The 20,719-nt window shown below is 33.5% G+C and overlaps 1 long non-coding RNA gene across 1 annotated transcript in view; it reads left to right on the top strand.

Annotated features, from left to right (window-relative positions):
- Positions 1 to 693: 693 nt before the first annotated feature.
- Positions 694 to 20,719, top strand: part of LOC141559549 (uncharacterized) — a 201,659-nt gene continuing 181,633 nt past the window's right edge. Inside the window, exon 1 of the long non-coding RNA XR_012487476.1 lies at positions 694 to 772. This is a non-coding gene — a long non-coding RNA (uncharacterized LOC141559549). The remainder of the gene's footprint in view (positions 773 to 20,719) is intronic.

Genomic DNA, 20,719 nt, shown 5'->3' with positions numbered 1-20,719 from the left:
CTGTCTCTCTGTGTGTCTCTGTATGAGTATGTGTCTGTCCCCCCTTCCCTCTCTCTCTGTATCTCTGTCTGTCTCTTGTTCAAAAGTGGAAGAATACACTGCTCAGAGTCATTTATTAGGTATTTTATAGTGGAGTTTGCTTTAAGGTATGCTTTGGACCAGATAGGTTTTTCAAGTCTAAAATATTATTCATCCTTGGCTAAACTGAAGTCGAGAGTTGCATGGCTCAGGCAAAACAGGGTAGAGAGAGGATCATATAGTAATTCAGAAAAATAGGAGAAAATATCTAATGGCTCTCTGCAGCTACATAGTACAGCCAAAATCACTAGTCACCTTCCTCATTGTACTTTTTTATATTCTCCCCATTTTACTACCCCTTTTTCAGATTATTCTTTCCCCTGGAATGCTATCCAGTTCCTCCCTGTCAAGCCCCTGTTCTACTTATTTTTTGAAGCCCAACTCAGATACTACCTCTTACAGGAAACCTTCCTTCTTTACATTTATCAGAGATTGTTGTTAATATTTTTCTGATGACTTATCAGGATTTATTATGTCATATTGCTGTAAACTCTTTGAGGGCAAGTACTGGGTTTTATTTTATCTTTGCTTTTGTACAGGCACAGTTCTTTGCACACAGTAAGTGCTCAATTTTCTATCTCACTGACTAATCAGCTTCCTGCTTTAGCCAAAGAGCTTTCTCTCTCTCCTGGTCCCTACATTCTTCATTTTGCTTCCTAATGTTTCCTGGCCTCAGACAGATTCCTTACACGTGGTGAGTGTTTGATTCAGTTCACTTTTAATTACACAGTGTGATTTATTAAAAATCAAAGTTAGGAGCTGTAAAGGAGGACAAGTACGAGGAAAGTTGAAGGTCATTAAACCAGGTGGTTATCTAAAGCATTAGAACTTAAAATAGCCCTCAGCAGTATAATTTCAGGAAGAGATTGTCAGAACCAAAGTCTGTGGAACAAAGAAATTGAGTTTTGATGATTTTTTTTCCTTCCACTGTTTGAGGGAGTTAACTGAAACTTTCTAAAGAATCCCTACCAATGTAAATAGAGAAGAAAATTCTGGAATTCCAAATTCTCTAATTAAGAATGTTAATTGTAATAATAGCTAGCATTTATGTAGCACGTTAAGATTTTCAAAGTACTTTAGGTATATTATCTCAATAGCTCCTCCCAATATTCCTTCCCGGGGAGATTCTGTTATTATCTTCATTTTATAGATGAATAAACTAACTTAAAAGACTTGTCCAGAATCACAAGGAGGATTTGAATTTGGGTCTTGCTGATTCCATCTACTATGCCACATAGAGGTCTAGGCATTATTTTTATATCAGTGCATGATCTTAAAAAAATTTTTTTTGAGTTACATTTGCATTTCAAGTTGTCTCCTTACTCCCTCATAATGGTGCATTAGAGAAAGTCAATATTTGATATACACAGATATGTGAAACTATATAAAATAAACTTTCATATATTAGTTCCTTCTCTGGAGTAGAAAGCATATTCCTTCATAAGTCCTTTGTAGTTGATTTAAATTCTCACATTACTCAAAAATAACAGTCATTTACATCACTCTTCAAACAATATTGCTGTTACTGTTATCAACATTCTCTTAGTTCTGCTTGTTTCACTCTGCATTATTTCATATAAGTCCTTCCATATTTTTCTAAAACCAATTTGCTCATTTTAAAAAAATTTTAACTGAAATACAAAATGAGAAAATAAAATTAAAAAAAAAGAAACATTGTCATGTACACAGCAAACCATTAGAGAAGATTCAATATAAAATAATAAATTTCCACTTCAGCAAAGCCTATATAATAAATATTGCATCTCATTTTCAAAGCTGTGTAGCTTTTCTTTGCTTCTTGGTTTTCTTCTGTTCTTTTCTATGCACTTTTTACTTTATTTTCCCTACCTCTGACCCCCCCTCCCAAAAGGCTACTATTAGGCATGTGTGTAAACATACACACACACACATACACACACACACACACATAGAGTTATCTATAAACATACACATATAGACTTATGCACACACATATAAGACCATAATATATGCTTTTACATTGCAGTGATATTCCAACTCAATCAGATTGTATCTTAGCGATTATCCATAAAAGTTTCCCCTTCAAAGAAACAGCATTTCTGCTGTTATTTTATTTAAAATATTTGAAATCATCCTTTTTATACTTCAATAATGCTTTTACCTTATACTATAGTTTAAGATCTGGTAGTATAGAATCTACTTGCTTTACATCTTTTTTCCCCTGGTTTCTTTAAAGTTCCTAGCCTTTTGTTCTTTCAAAATAATTATTTATTTATTTAATTGGGATGACATTGAAAAACCAGATTAGTTGGGTAAAATTGTCATTGAAAAATTAAACTGGATTTGACTACCCATGAACAATAAATATTATTTGAATTATTTAGATTCAAGTCTATTTGTGTAAAAAATGTTTTATCTTTATATAGTTTCTGTGTTGAGTAGATATATGCTCAAGTATTTTATACAGTAAAGGTATTTCAAATGATCTAAAACTATTTTATAATATTACTGACATATAGTATAGTTTCTCTATTTTTCATTATTGATTAAATGTATTTTTAACTTTAACCTTGTCTGAGATCATTATTACTATCCCTGCTTTTTTTACACATTAAATTCTACTCTTTTTTTTTCAATTTTTGCCCTTTTATTTCATCTTTGCATGTCTCTCATTTTTATGTTTCCCAAAAACAACATATTGTTGAATTCAAATTTTTAATCTATTATCCATTCACATTCACATTCAAAGCTACAATTATTTGCGTATTTTCCTTCTTCCTATATTTTCCTTAATATCCTTCTTACTCTATTTACCCTATCTCTTCTTACTTCTCTGCTTTATTTCTACCTGCTACCTTGCCTTCCTATTCCTTAACCTTTCTAAAAATCCCTCCCTTATTCTCTGTCCCCATCCTATCCCCTTGGTTTCTTATTTCTTTCTGAATTTAAATGATTTTCATACTCTTCTAGTAATATGTCTTGTTCTCTTTTTAACCCATTCCCAATGAGAGTAAGGTTCCAGCATTACCCACTCTCCCTTCTACTAGCTTCTTTTGTATCAATTTTTTCCTTTTTATGCTTCTCTTGAATATTTAATTCTTTTTATCTCTCTCTACACAGGGTTTATTTTTTTTTAAAGACTCCTCCCATAATCCTTAGTCCAGCCCACACCTTTCTTTTAGAGTGCCCAAATAATGATGACAATCATAAGAGTACTACTAGTATTTTCTTACATACGAAATATACAATTTGACCTTATTAAATTCCTTATAATTGGTCTTTAATGTTTGTTTAACTTATATTTCTCCTGTATATTGTATGTTGAATTTTCCCTTAAATTCTGATGGTTTTATCACAAAAACCTGAAAGTCTTTAAGTACATTAAATATCCATTGTTTTTCATTCAGGATTATATTTAAGTAAGTTATCCTTGATTTTAACCCTACTTCTTTTGCTCTACAAAAAAAATTATTAAAAAATTAGTCTTCAACACAGTAGCTGCTAGGTCTTGTGTAATACTTATTATAGCTTCACAATATTATTTTTTTTCTTGTTTGCTTCCAATATTTTCTCCTAAACCTGGGAGCTTTGAAATTAAACTATGCTATTTCTTTTTGGAATCTCTTTCAGGTGGTGATTGGTGAATTTTTTTTTTCTATTTCTATTTTATCTTCTTGTTCTAGAGATTCTGGGCAATTTTCCTTTTTTTTAAAAAAAAATTTAATCTCTTTTTTTATTAATTTTATAATTACAAATTTTTTGACAGCATGTATGCATGAGTAATTTTTTTATAACATTATCCCTTGTATTCATTTTTCCAGATTTTCCCCTCCCTCCCTCTATTCCCTCTCCTAGATGACATGCAATCCCATACATTTTACATGTGTTATAGTATAACCTAGATATAATATTGTGTGTAAATCCAATTTTCTTGTTGCATGTTAAGTATTGGATTCTGAAGGTATAAGTAACCTGTGTAGATAGACAGTAGTGCTAATATTTTACATTTAATTCCCAGTGTTCCTTCTCTGGGTGTAGTTGTTTCTGTCCATCATTGATGAGCTGAAAGTGAGTTGGATCTTCTTTATGTTGAAGATATCCACTTCCATCAGAATATATCTTCACACAGTATTGTTGTTGAAGTGTATAATGATCTTCTAGTTCTGCTCATTTCACTCAGCATCAATTCATGCACGTCTCTCCAAGCCTCTCTGTATTCCTCCTGCTGGTCATTTTTTACAGAGCAATAATATTCCATAGCCTTCATATAACATAATTTACCCAACTATTCTCCAATTGATGGACATCCATTCATCTTCCAGTTTCTAGCCACAAACATTTTGGCACACACAGGTCCCTTTCCCTTCTTATTCCCCTCAGTATTTCTGTGGGATATAAGCCTAATAGCAGCACTGCTGGATCAAAGGGTATGCACAGTTTGATAACTTTTTGGGCATAGTTCCAAATTGCTCTCCAGAATGGCTGGATTCTTTCACAACTCCACCAACAATGCATCACTGTCCCAGTTTTCCCACAGCCCCTCCAACATTCATCATTATTTGTTCCTGTCATCTTAGCCAATCTGACAGGTGTGTAGTGGTATCTCAGAGTTGTCTTAATTTGCATTTCTCTGATCAGTAGTGATTTGGAACACTCTTTCATATGAGTGGATATAATTTCAATTTCATCATCTGAGAATTGTCTGTTCATATCCTTTGACCATTTATCAATTGGAGAATGGTTTGATTTCTTACAAATTAGGATCAATTCTCTATATATTTTGGAAATGAGACCTTTGTCAGAACCTTTAACTGTAAAAATATTTTCCCAATTTGTTACTTCCCTTCTAATCTTGTTTGCATTAGTATTGTTTGTACAGAAACTTTTTAGTTTGATGTAATCAAAATCTTCTATTTTGTGATCAATAATGATCTCTAGTTCTTCTCTAGTCATAAATTGCTTCCTCCTCCACAGGTCTGAGAGGTAGACTATCCTCTGTTCCTCTAATCTATTTATGGTCTCATTCTTTATGCCTAAATCATGGACCCATTTTGATCTTATCTTTGTATATGGTGTTAAGTGTGGATCCATATCTAATTTCTGGCATACTAATTTCCAGTTTTCTGGGCAATTTTCCTTGATAATTTTCTTATAATATTGCATCAAAATTCTTTTTTTAATCATAATTTTCAGTTAGTCTATTATTATATGTATGGTTTAATGGAATTTTGTTATATATTTAATTCCAAAAGTAATTATTATTTATGATAGAAGATGATGGTGTAAACATATTTTCTGTTAAATAATTTTTAAAAGCATAATTAAAATTTGCTAATGAAGAAAAAAGAATGAAGGTATGTTGTATTCCTTCATTCTTTTTTCTTCATTAGCAAATTTTAATTATTATGTTCCTGCTTTGTCCCAGATACATATTAGGTGATATTGCTTATGCCCTTTGGTGGCTTTTTGGGGGGAGATGGGGAGGAATTAAAATGCCATCCTTCTTTGTTTGTTTTTTCACCTGCCTTATATCTTTCTGTCTTTGAGAAATCACTGTGAACCAATATAGAATTGAAGAGATATAGAAAGAGACAGACAGAGACAGAGAGATACACAGAGACAGAGACAGGAACAGAAAGACAGAGTCAAACTCAGGGAGAAAGAGACAGACAAACAGACATAGATACAGAGATACAGAGACTCATTAAGATAAAAGGAGAAATATTTCCTCTTTCCTTGTAGTTCTCAATGTGTTTTCTGAGAATCTTTGGGATTCCAACCTTTTTGGAGGTTTGTGAGTTCAAGACTACTTTCATAATAATACTAAGATATTTTAATTTCTAATATGATACATATTTATGGATATAATCTGTATAAATAAATATTCTTGGGTGGAGGTGGATGGGAAACATCATTTTTAAGAGCATAAATGGTTCTGAAAGATTTGAGAAATACTGTTGTAGTCTTTATATACAATTAGAAGAATTCTAAGATGACATCACATCATCACCTTTTACCTAAGCCCTCACAGTATGGAAAAAGACTGTAGAGACAGAGGCATCTGGATGAGATAACAGACCTATTAGAGTATTCACTGAAATATGAAGCTGTATAGTATTTGGCCTATGGCTCCAGCATGAAATATCTGACTTCTTGGCAACTTTTTCAGTGGTACCCTCAAGGAATGAGTTCTTTTCCTACAAGTACTTAGTTGTTCACTCCAAATGCATAACAGCCTTTTTGATCTGAAGCAAAGAACTACACATTCATTTCCATTCAGACAAACTTTATTTGCTTAGCCTCTTTTTCTTTGCACTGGTTTTCCTTTCCACACACAAAGGGAAGAAAAGATTTGCTCAGCAAGTTATTAATAAGATGCTACTAATAAACAATATTGTACCTGCTTGGATTCAATAAATATTATCTGAAGTGAACTGCATTAGATTGGACTAAACAGCCTCACTGCTAATTAACAATGCTTATGATTGCTGAGTAGAATGGACCCAGAAATTGAGGAGTGTGGCTCAGTGTGGATACCAACCTGAAAAGTTAGGTTCAAACTCTTCAAACACTATGGCTTCTGATTCGTCTGTTTTCATTTTCCAGACTCACCATGTCATCACTTCTTCTCTCTCCTTTCTTTGGTTGAATAGGCCTGACCTCATAGGGCTCTCTGCCATACAGATTGCCTAATACTTCCCTTATGAAGAAGCAACAAAGCTTTTTTCATTTTTCATAGCTTATCTCTTGTCTTTTTAAAAATTAGGTCTCACTAATTTTCCTTCCTGGCCCAGATATCAGATCCACATCTGTACCCACAGTGCAAATAGGCTCTGGTTTGCACAGTTATAATCTCAATATAGTGGGATGATTTTCAGAGCAGTTTTTGGTTTTTCTTGTAAACTTTTTTCTACTAACCAGCATTTATTTTTCCTCATTCTCACCTTTCCTTTTTGAAAAAAGACAGAAAAGACAGAAAAAAAAAAAACCCTTGTAAAAATATTCAGTCAAGAAAAACAATTTTCTATATTGGCCATGTCCAAAAATGTATGACTCATTCTGCATTTTGAGTCTGTCACTTCTCTGGCAGGAGGTGGGTATACTGCTTCCTCATTGATCCTCTGGAATCAAGGTTGGTCATTACAAAAATCTAAGTAATGAACCCTTTCAAAATTTTTTGTTATTATGATATCGTATTTGTCATTAGGATATTATTGTTATTGTCTAAATTGTTCTGATTCTTATTATTCTACTTTGAATCAATTCATACAAGTCTAATTCCATTTCTTTAAGACCAAAATGTGATGATTTTCCTTTGTTTTGAGTCATTGGGCATTTAATTGTTTTTTGAGGATGGGATGGTTTAAGGTCATGGGAGCATCAGCCATATTTATAAGTAGGGAGCCATAAGTAGAAGAAGGAAGAATACTAATAACTCACATTTACATAGTAATCCCTTGAGGTAGGGAGAGCAAATTTAATTACTTCTATTTTACAGATAAGGAAACTGAGGTTTAGAAAAGTTAAGTGATTTGCTAAAGGTCATTTAACTAATTTAAGTGTTGGAATCAGGAATTAAATCTGGATCTTTTGATTCTTAAAATGGGAGATCCATTGTATCAAGGATTCTCAATTCAGGATGTAGGTAACTGTAAGAAATGTATCAACGGATATGAAATATGTAGAAAATACTGTATTGTCCTATTGAAATTATTTAATCTCTTTATCTTTTATGTGTAAATGCATGACAAAGGCTAAGATATGTTTGTTTGTTTGTTCTACCCAATAGGAGATACAGAAATGTTTACTAAAAACCAAGACTAGTTATTGAAGGAGGTTAGGAACTCCTCCAGCATATCATTCTGCCAAGAAGATTAGAGAATATATATATATATAACTACTGGCACCTGACAATCATGGTACATTCAAGTGCCCATAGCACTTTATATATATTCTTTTATTCAGTTTTCACAACTGTCATATAAGTACTACCCCTATTATGGTCTCATTTCACAGATAAGGAAATTGATAGAAAGTTGATCGAAATTCCATTATATTGCTTATGGTGGGATTTCTGACACTCTAGTAAATGATTGTTGGAAGAATTTTTAGATACTTTCTAGACCTTTATTATTCTGAAAAATCCTGCCAAGAAGATGAATGCCTTTTCTGCTTATTAGAATTTACTTTGAAGGCTCCTTGAAGACAAGAAGTGGTTTTGTCTTTTTTTTTGGGGGGGGGGTATCTTCAACACTTAGGACAGCGTTAAACACATAATAGATACTTAATAAATGTTCATTGATTTATTGATGAGTTCAAGTACTCAGTGCCTTCAAAATTTTAACTATCTTTTTAATCCTCTGAATTTACTAGCTGAAAGGATTTGTTTGCTGCAATTTATATTTTAATGTAAGTGTAAAATATCTTAGTGTAAATGTAGGTAGATAATTTTGTTTCCTCTCCTAAGAATACTATCATTATCAGCCTTATCTCAGATGGCAGGAGGAAGGGCTTATCCTCTGGTTAGTGAAATTTTAGGTCTTCATGAGCAGGTGAGGAAGGTATTTTTACCTGCTCTCTTCCCAAATTGTTTTTCTAACCAGTGGGCAGCCCTCTGTCCTCTTTGAGCATAAGACTAACTCTGAACATCCATTTCACTGACAAATCATAAGAATTGGTATTCTCATTCTCAATTCGTTACTGAAACTACATCAGGGTGTAATAGCTGCTTCCTCCTTTTTAGGAGAAACAGGCTCTTAACAAGCTACCCAGCTGAAGTGCAAAGTCAAGTGCTTCAACTGTTTCTAAATATTTCCTTTACAGAATAATGAGAGAGCATTAGTCTGCTCTGGGGACTCAACAACCCCAAAATATTCATTGGATCAAATTAAGCTGCTGTTTCTGTGTGTCAAAACTGACCCTAAAATGCAAGTTAAAGGGGAAAAATTAAAACAATCTGAAATCATAGCAAGATCCATTTCTGGCACCTTTTTAATGTTCAAAAATACTAGGAGATTGAAATGATTCCTGATTTAAAAAAAAATAAACAATCTCCCTTCTAAGATGGAAATAATGCTTGCCAAGTTTCTGCCCAAACATTTAGAAATTTTAAATCTGACTCTTGCCAAACAGGGTTCATACTGAAAACCACAACTCATCATTCTTTCCTGAACTTCATAGAAAAGGGTCCTCACAGGCCCTTGAATTATCCTGCCATAGTTATATTGGGGATAGGGCAAGAGAAAAAGGGACTTGGGCCAAGGTAATTTCACGGCTTTAAATAATGAAATTAACAAAAGCAGTGGCCAGAAATCATATAAGAGAAAGAAAAGAGAACCAAAAAGTGGTTTTTAAAATAGCTTCTGCCTTAGAAGGGATTGTTATGTCTCCTTTCTCCTTTTTCTTTTTCCCTCTCTCTTCCCCATTCTCCCTCTTCCCCTCACTTTCCTCTTTCAGTAAAATGAAAGATTTGGATCACAAGATTTTTAAGATCTTTTTCAGCTTGTATGTCTTATGAACTACTCCCTTTCATCCTTGCCTACTTCCTTCTTACCCCTAAATTCTACCCTTTCTTCAGCTTTTTGGAATCTTTTCAATCCCATCTCCTTCATGAGTCTTTGTGCAATCACCATATCAGGCAACTGTGATATCTCTCTTCTCTGAAATTCCTGTGCATTTAATTTCATTTGACACTTGTGCTTTACAACTTAATGCTGTTAATTCATTATTCATGTGTATATCTCTCCATTTTGATTTTTAGCTCCTTGATGGCAGGGACCCTGTCTTCTTCTTTGATTTTCTCAACCACTCCAGATGTAGTGGCATACGAGTAAAATTTTGCTGATTGATGTATTAATCATTATTTAATTCTTAATAGCAAAATAGTTAATAATTTAGACTATCAATCAATACTGGTTAATAAACTATTTTAAAAATATTTTATTCTGAACTTAAATAAAATAAGCATTTCTATAATAAAGTAGGACAGAAAAATGGAAGATTGCGCCTGAAATTGCAGATTAAGTATAACTTTTTTTTCCTTTCTAATATATAGCAAAGATATCATGTGATTTTCTTTTCCCCATTTCAAATTTTGATATGGTTACTGATCTGCAAATACATACACATACATACACACCCTATATGTGTATATATATGTGTGTGTGTATATATGTACATATATATATATACATGCATATATATGTACATACATACATGCCCATATATATGTGTCAGTTCTTCTGGATTCAAATAGCATCTTCCTTCATAGTACCTTTCTGGTTAATTTGAATATTTATAATAGTCAGAATAACTTAGTTACTCAAAGTTTTTCTTAAAACAATAGTGCTATTACTGTATACAGTGTTTTCTCAGTTCTGCTCATTTTGTTCTTCCTTATTTCATGGAGTTCTCTCCATGCTTTTTCATTGAACTCATCATTTCTTATAACAGAATAATATTCCATCATGTACATATCCCACAGTTTGTTTAACCATTCCTTAATTGATGGGCATCCCCTCAATTTCCAATTTTTGGTACTCCAAAAGAAGCTGCTTTAAATATTGTAGAATATGTAAGTTCTTTTCCATTTTCCCTAATAATCTTGGAAAACAGACTTAATAGTGGTATTGCTGGGTCAAAAAGTAAGCAGTTTAATAATTCTTTGGGCATAATTCCAACTCTCTCTCCAAAATGATTGCATAAGCTCACAGATCCACAAACAATGAATTAAAATTTCAATTTTTCCACATCCCCTTCAACATTTGTCACTTTCCCTTCTAATATTTTAGCCAATTGATAGATGCAAAATGATATATCAAGGTTGTTTTAATCTGTATTCCTCTAATTAATAGAGGTTTAGAGCATTTTTATATGACTATACATTGTTTTGATATCTTAATTGGAAAATTTCCTGTTCAAATCCCTTGGGCATTTATCAGTTGGGGAATGGCTTGCATTCTTATAGATCTAACAAAGTTATTCATATATTTGAGATATGAAACTTTTATCTGAGAAACTTTCTATAAATTCCCTTTCCAGTTTTCTGGTTTCCTTCTGATGTTGGCTACATTTGTTTAATTTGTATAAAATATTTTAAATTTAATGAAATCAAAATTAGTCACGTTAAAATTCACAGCACTCTATCTCTTGTTTGTTCATGACTTGTTCACCTATCTATAAGATGAATAGGTAATATGTTTCATGTTCTTTAAATTTTCTTGTAATATCTCTCTTTATATCTGGTGTTGTATCCATTTTGGCCTTATCTTGGTAAATGGTGCAAGATAATGGTCTATGGCCAATTTTTGCCAGACTGCTTTCTAGCAGTCCCAATACTTATTATCAAATAATGAATTCTTATCTTCCAAGCTTAAATCTTTATATTTGTCAAACACTAGTTCATTACCTGTGTTAGCTGCTCTACTCTACTCTGTTCCACTAATTTACCTTTCAATTTCCTATCCAATAACAGATAGTTTTGATAATTACTACCTTATAATGTAGTTTAGGCTCTGATACTGCTAAATTTCTTTCCTTTATTTTTTTCCCATTAATTTCTTTGATATTCTTATAGATTTGACAAAATTTTTGTTTTTTCAAATAAATTGTTATTTTTTTTCTACTCCATAAAAAATTTTTTTTGGTAATTTTAGTTGGGATGGCATGATACACACACACACACACACACACACACACACACACACACATACACACACACATATAGTTTTGGTAAAAAATGTCATTTTTGTTATATTGCTCTGCCTACCCATGAACAATGAATATTTTCCTATTTATTAAATCTGATTTTTATTTATGTACAAAGTATTTATAGTTTTATTTCTATAAATCATGAGTTGTTTTTTTTTGGTGGGTATATTCCTGGGTATTTTATATTCTCTAGATTTATTTTAAATAAAAAATCTCTAGCCATCTCTTCCTGCAGGATCCTGTTGGTGATATATATTAATGCCAATGATTTATGTGGGTGTACTTTATATCCTGGTACTTCAATTAACTTTTTAGTTGAATCTTTAGGATTTTCCAAGCATATCATCATATCATCTGCAAAAGAGATAGTTTTATTATCTCATTCCCAATCAGATTTCTTCTATTTCTTTTCTCTTATTGCTATTGCTAGATTTCCAATACAATACTTAATATTGGTGATAATGGGCCTCTTTGTTTTATACTTAATCATACTGGGAAGTCTTTTACTTATCCCTGTTATAAACAATGTTTGCTAATTGTGCTTCTTATCAAGGGATTTACACTATATTGGAGGGGGAAGAAAGGGAAAAAGAAAGAAAGGGAGGAAGAGAAGGAGAGAGACACAAATGTGGATAAAATATATACAAAGTACATGTAATTTCGTGGGATTGGGAGAGAGTGATTAAAAATGGGAGGACCAAGGTATCACTGGCATCTTAGTGTACTTTGAAGGCCATTAAATGGAAGTAAGAGGGAAAATGTTCCATTCATAGGGATAACTTGGACAAAGGCACAGAGTTCATAAGTAAATCTGTTTGGACAAAACAGAATATGTGAGGGAGAATGACTTGTGATAGTTATAGATAGGTTGGAATTAGCATGTGAAAGACTTTAAATGACCAACATGGGAGATGCAAATGCTCTGTTAAAATCTAAACATAGTGTCTACATATTTGCCAGATCATACATATATCTACTTCAGAAAGACCCTGGCATTCATACCAGATAGAACAATAATCAAAAAATTAAATGAAAAGCTATAGTGATTTCTTCGCCTCTAGAACCGTACCAGAAGTCAGATGGAAATTCAGGGGCAATGAAAAAGAGACTAACCAACAAAGCCAATATCAATTCAAGGTGATCCCAGAGCATCCAGGCATATGGTTAGCCTACACAATTCTTTATCCTAAGAAAACACCAGTATCCATTAAAACAATAAATCTAGGAGATTCCCAATAAGCAGAAGCTCAAAGGAAAAAAAAATCTACAAATACTATATCAATAGCTAGAAGAAAAGGAGCAAGAGATAAAAAGGGAAATGGAAACTCTGGAAAAGAGAATTGGAAAAAGAGAAAGTAGTTTAGAAGAAAGAGCAGTAAACCTTATTAAAGAAATGGATTCCCTGAAAACTACATTAAGACCAAATAGAAATGAATAACTATACTAAATGGCAAAATATATAAGAACAAAATCAAAATGTTGAAAAAACTAGAAGGAAATGTAAAATATCAGCTACGAAAAAAGTCAGAACTGGAAATTTGGTCAAGAAGATATAATTTAAGAATCATTAGATGTCCTGACAAGTATGATTTATTAAAAGGCTTTAGACTACATTTCAATTAATTATAATAACTAATTTCCCCCTTCAATTAGAAACAGAGAACAAAGACAAAAAGAATCCACTTATCACCTCCATATTAGGAAAAATTTTAGGATGTCACAGTCAAAATCTCACAGAAAACAAAACCAAACCCAACAACTCCAAGGAGGCTAAGAAAGAAGATAATACTGGAAAAGAAATTGTGTCAAACAAGACAAAGTTCATGACCCTAAAAGATGGATTAAATGAAAGGAAAAAAAGAAAAGAAAGACAAAGAACTAGAACCTAAAAGTGAGGGGACATTTGGGAAATAACTAATTGTGCTACATGAATATAGTGGAATATTATTTCTCTGTAACCAGTGACCAAAGAGATGACTTCATAGAATTCTGGGAAATAAGAATTGATACAGAGTGGATTGAGTGAAAGCAGGAATACAGAAACAGCAACATTGTAAAAGAAAACAACTTGGAAAGACTTATGAAGTTTGATCAATGAAATAGCCAACTGTTATCTCCAGAAAATTTTTGATAAAGCATGTTACCTACCTCCTGAAAGAGAGGGGATGGAGACAAAGTGCTGAAGAAAATACCTTTTATACAGTACTGTTGTGTGGATTCATTTCTGTCTGATTATTAATTGTTAGAAATTCCTCCCCTACACTTCCCCTCAGTTTTTTAATGGGATGAGTTAGAGATTAGTAATAATATTTTTAAAAATAGTGAACAGAATTTAGAAGGAAATGCAGATAAGTTTTTTTTTTGGTTTTAAAAATAATATATAGTTAAAAAAAACCACTAGGTGTCCTTGTACAGTTCTAAACTTGTAACACCACTTACCAATTTTTTCTTCTATTCTTTCCTATGTAATTATTGGATTCTTTTCTTCATTCACTTTCTAGTCATTCTTGACATTGAAATATCTCAAGTTGAGAAATGAAACTTCTCAAAGTTTCTGTGGATTGTGACTCCAAATTATAACCAAATGTGGAAATGGTGAAAAATTTAGCAACAGTAAAAGGTACCAAATATTCTGTCAAGATTTAATTTTTATGTAAAAATAAACACATCCATCTCATTAGTATGCAAATATGTATTTGTCTTTAATAAATGGTAAAATTATGTGTATACCAAAGAATTGTTTAAAAATAAAGTTCTTTATGATTTATTATCAGTAAATGTTTGATTTGTAGATGTATTTTATATACCTACATGCCCAGGGTTGTATAAAAATTTCTCAGGTGAAAAGGGGTGGCAAATAAGATAACTCACTATTCTTGCAATTATAATAGCTAACATTTACATATCACTTTAAGGTTTGCAAAGAACTACATATATATGTATGTCTGTTTGTATATGTTATATAGATGAATATAGATAGATTTTTATATCTATATATCTATGTATATGTATAATATATATTTTATCTCTCTATCTTTCTATCTGTCTGTCTGTCTATTTACCTATCTATTATCTCTAGTCCTTCCAACACTCCTGATAATTAGATGTTTTTATCACATATTTTCCCACAATTTTATAGATGAAAAAACTGAGACTCAGTAGGTAAGTGACCTGCCTGGGGTCACATATCTAGGAAACATCTAAGGTAGGATTTGAATTCAGGTCTACCCTGACTCCAAGTCCAGAACTCATCTATCACATCATTCTGCTACTTCAACTTGTACAATAATTGAGTCACTTCTATCATTCAAAATGAATTTTCCAACTCCCAAATATGCAGTTCTTCATCTATACTTCTTCCTTTACAACAGACAAATTGAGGAGAGTTAGAAATGGACTAATTATGAACAACCTTAGAAACATAAGTGCTTCTCCTTTTCATTTGTGTCCATAGCATCTACTGCACTAGATACTTTCTCAGGGGCACATTCCTCCACTTTTTGTGGGGGAAGATTAGGCTTGTCTCATTGCTTGAAGAGGGAGCTATTTTCCTGGAAGCTATAAGGAAAGATGCTGAAGACCTCAAGGTCTTTCTAGTTCAGCATTTTCCTTAGCTTGTCTCTGCTACTCCTCTATGCTATCCTTTTCACAGAGAGCTGAACATTATTATAGACAAGAGAGGATCACCAAGATTCCCCTTGCACAAAGCCAGTAAGTAGGTATGCTCCTGAATAAAAAGGTAAAGTTGGTGAAATTTACCTATCTCTCTCTTTTTCTCCTTTCTCCCCCTTTTAAGTGCTTGTTGTTCAGTCGCTTTCAATTGTATCTTACTTTCCACAATCGCATTTTTTTTTTTTTTTGGCAAAAATACTGGAGTGATTTTGTCATTTCCTTTTCCAGCTCATTTTACAGATGAGGAAACTGAGATAAATAGGGTTAAGTGACTTGCCCAGGGTCACATAGCTAGTAAAGGTATCTGAGGCTGGATTTGAATTCATAAAAAGGTCTCTTTCTGATTCAAAGCCCAGTACTTTATCCATTGAGCTGTCTCACTGCCCCAAGTGATACCTTTGTAATAATCAGTGCCCTTATGCCATCCCCTTTTGCCTGCTTCTACAGGGAGAGAAAAAGGGGATTTTATAAATTTCTTTTCACTAGTATATTAGGGGATATTTTCCCTCCTAGAAGTGTTTGTATTTTCAAAGCAAAATCTGGAGAAGGTAGTATTTAACTTTAGTGGTGGGATTCTAGGCATTGTAGTAGGTTATTGTTGTTTTAAGCAGCTTTTAATTGTATCCAACTCTCTGTGACCCTTTTGAGGATTTTCTTGGCAAAGACACAGTAGTACGTAGTGAAGAAAATGCTTTTGGTTGGGAAAGGGGGAACCTTTCTCACCCTAAAAAGCTACACTAAGCAGATGAATGTCTTTTCTGCTTATCAGAGCTGTCATTAGAGTAGCGTAACCAGGCTTTGTCCTAAGGCAATTTTAGAACTCACAGTTCTTCAGGAGCAAAAAAAAAAAAAAAAAATCCAATGAGTTTCTAGTTAGTGAAAATAATTAATTAAAATAAGAAGGTGCCAGATGGTCTTCTTCCTCCCTATCTTTGCTCCCTCCTCTCCATTTCCTAAGAGTGGTCTCCTGAGTTGATGCCATCCCCAATCCTAAATGGTTGGAGCAAGTGTTTTATGGTTTGCCCCAGATGCATTAATTGCTAGTTACGGCTCTGTCAAAACTGCCAACAGGCACAACAACATTCTAACTCAAACTTTAGTCACAATTCAAAGTTTCCTTGTCAGGTAAAAATTGAAAATAGTATATTTGTTATGAGTAATATTCAAAAATAGATAACTGAGAAATTACTCAAAGCATCATAGGAGTAGAGACTTTGGAGGCTATCTAGTCCAACCTCTATTAATAGACAAGAAAAAACTGAGACATAGTAAATGATTTGTCCAATCACAGAAGTAGTAAGAGAAATGAGATTTGCACTTGGGGTCTATGAACCTAGATACAATAACCAACCTGCCTTTCACAGAGTATCATCATTGGAAGAAACCTTAGTGCTTACCTACTGCAACTTTTCTTCCAAAACAGGAATCCCTGTTATAGTTTCCTTGCTAACCTCTGCTTCTATATGCCCATTGACAGTGAACACACCACCTTACAATGGACTGCTTATTCCTTGTGTTAACCAAATGGCCTTCAGCTGGATGTCTGTAATTGTTCTCTTCAGTTTTACTTATGCATAGGAATGACTGAGAGGACCTCCATGGTCTAGATTATTGTTTTGGCAGGTTTTTATTGTGCATAAAATAGCGTCATTGTTTTGCTTAACATTTAAAGGAGTTAAATTGCTATGAAGTCAATGCTCTAGCTCCAGTGACCATTAGGTCTCTTTTGTGTTGCTGACTTTATAAGTCTATTTCCCAGGAGAAACATCTGTTGTATACTTAAATGACCTTAGTTCAAAGGCACGATCAACAAAATTCTTAACTCTGTGATGAAGCATTTAAGGGTATACTGTTACTTTCTGCTGATCACAGTATTAGAAATTTCTCCATTAACAGCTGGGTGCATCTGGAGAATTACATAGCTCTGCTCTCTTTCTGCACATCATTAAAGATGTTCAGTGCTGTTTTTCTATCTTATTCCCATTTATACTGATGCAAGTGAATCCCTCCAAATTCTCCATTTTATGAGCTTTATTGGCCAGGGCTGTGTACAAGAGCTTTAAGGTCTGCTCCAGGAGGGAGGATGATAAAAGATCAGCAAGTGAGTGGTGGTCTAGTGGACCCTGAAAGAACGTAACTTCACATTACTCATTTTAGCAACTTGACAAAATGTATGAAAAATTAACTGCTCTTAGATAAAAGCAGAGAATGTAAGAAGAGTGAAGGGCTACTTTAAGAGAAAGACCGTTAAAAGACAGTACAAGGAGAAGTCATCAGTTATGTCGTCAAAGTGATTAAAAACAAAGAAGATACAAGAAAGGGTGGAGCAAGGACCTCCTGGGAAGAAGAAATGTATCTATCTGATCAGGGAACCAAACAATAAATTAAAAAGTACAATTTCTTCAAAAAACCACACACAACAGACATATGGCTAGCTTGGTCACAGCATGGCGCCTTTAATAATAATGACTCTAATCATAATACTTATTTACATAAGAATTAACAATTTACATACACAAACACACACACATTCTCTCATGAACCTCAGTTTTATCACTTAGAATCTAACTTTTTAAACCATGGATTATGACTCCATATTGTAATTTAATGTGGGGATTGCAATGAGGATATATTATCAGTAAATATTTGGTTTATATTCCTATTTTATATACTTATAAACCTGGGGTCAAGTAAAAATTTCTTGGTTGAAAAGAGGTCACTAATGGAAAAACTTTAAGAAGCCCTGGTTTGGAAAATAAGAGAAATATCTATAGGAATGACCTAATGGGATTATTAAATACAATTTGGTATCATCATTATTTATTATTGTTATTTTCTCATCACAAAATGCACAAGAGAGTGCAGGTATTATCCTCATTTTACAGCTGAGGAAAATGAGACACAGAAATGTTAAGCCTATCTGAGTTAGTGACAGAGAATGTCTTCTAGTTCTTTGTATAGTTTTATTTCTAATTCATGTTGGTCATGAATCTAGGGTTAAAATAGAGTAGAAAACAGTTTTTGATTATTTTGTTTTTCATTTTGCCTTTTCCCATACTGCTTTAATGCAGGATCTTATAGCTGGCTTTCTCCAAGAAAACCATGTTTAAAGAACCATTATCTTGGAAAAAGTTGAGGGATTCCCATTCCTCATTTCAGATTGCATTCAGAATCACACAGTTATAGAATTTTCAAGTTGGAAAGAACTTTTGAGACCCCATAGTCCAACCCACTCCTGAATGAGGATCTCTTATATCCCAGTTTAAAAGCTCCATGCAAAAGGAGCATGATGCTTCTTGAGGAAGCTCAATCAACCTTTGGATACTTTCTCCGGTTAAGATGAAATATGGTCCTCTCTAGCTTCTAATTGCTCTTCATTTTATCCTAGAGGGTCTGGCAGGGCAAGCCCAATATTTATTTTACTGACAGTCAAATACTTGCAGACAGTTTCCATATCCTTCATAAATTTCCATGTCCTCTTCTTGGCTGAATATATCCAGTAGTTTCAGTTTATTCTCAAATGGTCTTAAATCCTCCTCCCCCTGCCCCCTGCCACCCTGTCTAAGCTCTTCATTTTACAGATGAAGAAACTGAGGTATAAGGTCAAGTAGAAGATTTAGAATTATCTCCTAACAACAAATCTGAATTATTCAGGTTCCTTCAATTATACATATACTCCTTCAGTCATAGGCATTTAGGCCAAAACAGAGTCAATTATTCTACTAATCTCTCTAATAAAGGCAACCTAACCTACAAGATATCTATATAATTGTTAATGTGTGATGTGTAAATGCATTGGTTCCATTAGATTGTGAGTTCCATGAGAGCAGAAATTGTCTTTTGTCTTTCTTTGTACCCCCATACTACACATACCACACATAGTCCGCACTTAGTAAATGCTTATCCATTGATTGACATTTTTAAGGTTAGGATTAGGAAGGACCATCAATAAGTATGAACAAGGCACAATGGAATTAATGAAAACTTTTGTAGCAACTAGTAAGTTTTTATAAGGCTGCCTGATGGAATTGTGCCTTCTTGCTGTTGGGGAATTCATGGCTAAAAATAAATGAAAGTGTGATTTTTGCCTTATTTGGGAAGAAATGGGCTGCCCTGTCTCCCTCACTCTATGTTATCTTTCAGAATAAGTTAGGGCTTTAATGTATGAAAGAAGAACAGTTCTTAAAATTACAGGTTTGATTCTCTTCCTGTGGATCTCAGAAACTGTTTGAATTCCTTTATTGGAATAGAATATGACTGTGCCAAATGTGGAGAAGCCAATGGATCATCAATTGAAATCTGGAACATTTTTCTGCAGGAGACACCTTAGTTGTCATGGTAATCTGTTGTTAGAGGTAGAGTGTTGGAATTAAAATCAGAAGCCCCAAATTAAAATCTTAGCCCAGACATTTCTTAGCTCCGTGTGATCATGAGCAAGCTACTTCATCTTTCTTATCTCTGTTTCTCAAAATGAGATTTGTTCTCCCTTCCACTAAATGGATCATTCAATAGGCTGTGAGACTTTAGTATAAAAACATAGTGTCTTTTCAGGTGGATGTGGGAAGAAGGATTGGGAAATCCACACCTACTTTGCTGTGCATTTATAATTACTTTGTTCACTTGGAAAGATTTCTGTTGATTATTATCTCTCCTAGTCTCAAGTCTGTGATGGCTTTGCTCACGAAATGAGCACATAAATGAACCAAGGCTGTGGATTTAATCACTACATGAGCTTCTTAGCTTTCTTCTGCCATATAATATATTGCCCAAAACTAGCAAGCCAATGTGTGTCTAGTCATAGGGGAAAAAGTTGAGAAAATGATAGAATATTATGTTTCCATAAGTGATGGCAAAAGACATTTGGCTTAGTTCCAAAACATCTCTGCTACTGGAGATATAACTCAGACTATGTGTTCTGTTACATGAATGGAAGTTTCTTTCTGTAATCACCTTAGCTCTGAAGGCTTGGGCTCACGTATCTCTCCCTCCCTGCACCATCTCCCATGTCCCCCTTTATATAGAGTCAGTTCTTAGCAGCAATGCTCTTGGTCCAAGTATCTTGAGGACAGGAGGAACCACTTTTCTTCCAGTTATGAGGATTTCTAAGGAACTAATTATAACCAGGTTGGCAATTATGAGGATTCATAATAGATACTGAGTCTAGGTTTGTCCTACTTGGGAAATGCCTCCCTCAGTTCTGGATGCTTCTTTCTTGCTTCTCAATACAACTCATTGTTCATCCTGGATTTCTCTCCTTAGAGTTACAAAAAGGTTCATATTT

This window comes from Sminthopsis crassicaudata, chromosome 3 (genome assembly GCF_048593235.1).
Source record: "Sminthopsis crassicaudata isolate SCR6 chromosome 3, ASM4859323v1, whole genome shotgun sequence".
Taxonomy (NCBI): Eukaryota; Metazoa; Chordata; class Mammalia; order Dasyuromorphia; family Dasyuridae; genus Sminthopsis; species Sminthopsis crassicaudata.
This window is presented reverse-complemented; position numbering and strand designations above follow the sequence as displayed.